Raw genomic sequence first — 3,505 nt, forward strand, 5'->3', positions numbered from 1 at the left:
ATAAAACAATATATATATATATATATATATATATATATATATATATATATATATATATATATAACCCATGAAGACCAGGGGTAGATGGGTGATATACACTTGTTAAGCCTAATTGTCTAGCAGCTGAAGTAGTGGTTTCACTAATGAATGCAACAGAACCCTCCCTTGTCTGTGGTTCAGGTAGAAAATCCACCGAAGCACTGTTGCATGATAAAGATTAACAGATTAGAGGACATTTTTTTGGATTGATTTTTCAGGTTTTATGTTTTTTTGGTTGCATAAAGCAATAAAAATAGCAATGAAAGAAATGGTGTCTTCTTGAAGTCAAAGTCCATGAAAGCATGAGGAAGATATTTGTTGAATTTCGCAATATATTATAACAAAAAAGTTCAAGAACTTTATATCTAAGAATACAAATTATTGGAGTGTAATGGAGACTGAGAAACCCTCTAAATAAATAATCAGATAAGCTTCGGTTCGGTTAAGCTTTTTAAATTAGGTCATAAAACAAAGCATTGAACTAACCCCAAAATTTATGTTCTAAAATAACAAAAAAAATGTGTTATCAAATTAAGGAGACCCTGACTTAAGAAACATAAAAAAGTTGTAGACTTATTTTTGAAGTATAGGGAAACTACAAAGTAAATTCTAAAGTAGAGGGGAAAAAAGAAAAGTGGCTTTAATGATGCTATTAGTTTCTTGAATGACATTGGATCCACAAGGACTCAATAAAAGATGGTAAACAAAATGATCTCCAATACTTGTTGTAAGTAAAAAGTGAACTGTTAAATTTGTAAACTGACTCTAATACAGAATCTGCCCTTTGATAGGGAGCTGATAATGTTATTTTTCAGAGATTAGCAAGTGGAAATGATGAATTAAAGAAAGTTTCACGTGAACATTTGGAGCAATATGGAGAAGCTGGATTGCGAACTCTTTGTTTGGCATATAAGGATTTAAGTCCAGACATGTATGAAACTTGGAATGAGAAATTTATTCAGTCAAAATCTGCTCTACGATATCGTGAAAGAAAATTGGATGAGGTAATAAATGAGATTCCATTTCCTTCAAAATTTACAAACAAAACAATATTTATATTTATATTTAAAAACATGTGAAACTCCAAAAAAAACAGGTGGCATAATTAATAGAAAATGATCTTACTTTAATTGGATGCACGACTATTGAAGACAAACTTCAAGAAGGGTAAGAAAGAAGCTGCAACAACACCTCGACCCCTGCTGCAACAACATTTCCATTAACCCAAGGACAAAAGAAATTATGATGCTTAATTGGATCAAACTCCATTACTTCTTCAAAGTTGCTTTCCCCATTTGGAGGCCCTAAATACCAAAATATATAAATAAAATAAAAAAGATTAAATGTTTAATCATTTTTAACAGAAAAAAGGACTCTAACCTAGCCCATTTGCAGGAGGCTCACATAGTTATATATTCATGATCTTTATGTTACATTTTCATAATCTCAAGTTCGTGAAATGGCAAAGGTTTCTGCTGTTCAGGAAGCCCAGAAAGATAATCTCAGAAACTTTAGTGACTACATGATGACAGTGTTAGAGGTTAGTTGCTAGACAAAGTCAAAGTTACACTTCAATTCTGTATTCTGATATCTACTAAATTACCCTTTTACCGCTTGTTTAATACTAAATTACCTATTTTTTTTCTATCTGTCAGGATGACTGGCAAAAGGAAAAAAGGGACTTTCTTCACAGCCTGAGCCGCATCTCCAGTTTAGCAAGGACCAATGTAACTGATTCAAGCATTGGGGCTAACCGATCAGGGCCAATATTATCTCTAACTTCTAGTCCTCACATTTCATCTGGTCCTTCTAACATGGAGCTTTTGGCAATAGCTGATAAAAAGGCTGCAGCATATGTCGAGGTTGTGAGAAAACTCAATGATGCAAGATAACGTAGTTTAGAATACAAAGTAAGTCCATCAACTTATCATACTTTTGTTACTCGATTTATTTATTAATGTGTATTTTGTTCCATTTTTCAGTCAGCTACTGCTTTTAAGAATGCATATGACAATCTTGGCCTGGATTCTTCTGGTGGTAACTCAGTTACCATGAACAAGATCTGGCATCTAATTCAGGTACACATGCCTACTATGTAATCTTGTTCATATGAGTCGTAATTGCAATAATATTTTTTATAGAGAACGTAATGCAATCATCATCTTATATAATTCACAGACTTTGACTGGTGAGAATTCAAGTGTCCAAAGAAATCTTTCAAAGAAAATGTCGCTAATAATTGGTGTAATGTGCCACCTGGAGTGGGGGCATAATAAATATATCATGGAAATGATACACAGTAATCCAGCACAGGTAATAAAACATAGTTCTTATGTTTGTTTGTTTTCTTGCTGTCATCCACTATGCAGTTATGTTCCTTGCACAAAGCTTGATTTTATGGTTTTTTGTTTATCTTATTGTAGGCTTCTCTTGGTGGAGTGGTTGGAAATTTGCCAAAGATCCATGCTTTTCTTAGGGTTTGTGATCACTTCATACTTTAAATTACCATATTATCCTCTCATGTTTGCACCTTACCAACTTATTTCTTTCTTCTTCAAGATCCGATTGAGAGACTACGAGGTTCTTGATTTCGATGCAGGCGATGCTCGTAGACAGCCTCTTGTTGATACCACGTGGTAGCAGTTAACACCAAACCAGCAGCACCACGAGCTCCAACAACATATACATGAGCACCTCCATTGTCCTAATAAAAAAATGTAAAATTAAGGACATGATTTCAATGTGTTTATGTGAGAAAATGGGACAAACAATCAATAACATTCTTACATTGAAAGCACAAGTAGCCAACATATTGATGAGAAATGCAGGTTACCATGTCATGTTGTGGAATTCCTTATGTAATGCAAACAATCAAATCCAGTTCAGCCTCTAATGCTTCCAAGATTGCTGCTGCAGCAAATGGTGGAGGCACATATACGGATGCATTAGCCTTGGTTTCAGCTTTTGCATCTGCAATTGAGATGAAAACAGGGAGCCTTAAATGCTCTGTTCCACCCTTCTTTGGGGTAACTCCACCAACCTACAGAAGTCAAGAACAAGGTTCAAAATAAACGAAAAACACTTTCAGAGCTACATGTTGAAATTATTTATATACATTTGTTAGATCATTATTAAATTGTGTCCAGACTAAAGAATGTCATTTTCGTAATTAACAGTACAAAATCAAACAATCATTTTACAGATCACCATTAGACGAACCTGGATGTCACTGGTCGTACCTTCCACTGTAAACCTTCTAAGATCTGAAGCTCCATAACTAGAATATCTTTATGTTACCAGTGTTTAGTCTGTGTATTAGATCGATGTTATAAAAAAACGCAATATGTATATGTATATATAGGAGAGAGAGAGAGAGAGAGAGAGAGAGAGAGAGAGAGAGAAATGGAGAGATAAAGAAAGAGAGACTTGTAGTTGGTCATGTATTACCTGCATCAAATCGAAATTG

Source organism: Lactuca serriola, chromosome 1 (assembly GCF_051521515.1).
Source record: "Lactuca serriola cultivar US96UC23 chromosome 1, Lser_US96UC23_V15, whole genome shotgun sequence".
Classification (NCBI taxonomy): Eukaryota; Viridiplantae; Streptophyta; class Magnoliopsida; order Asterales; family Asteraceae; genus Lactuca; species Lactuca serriola.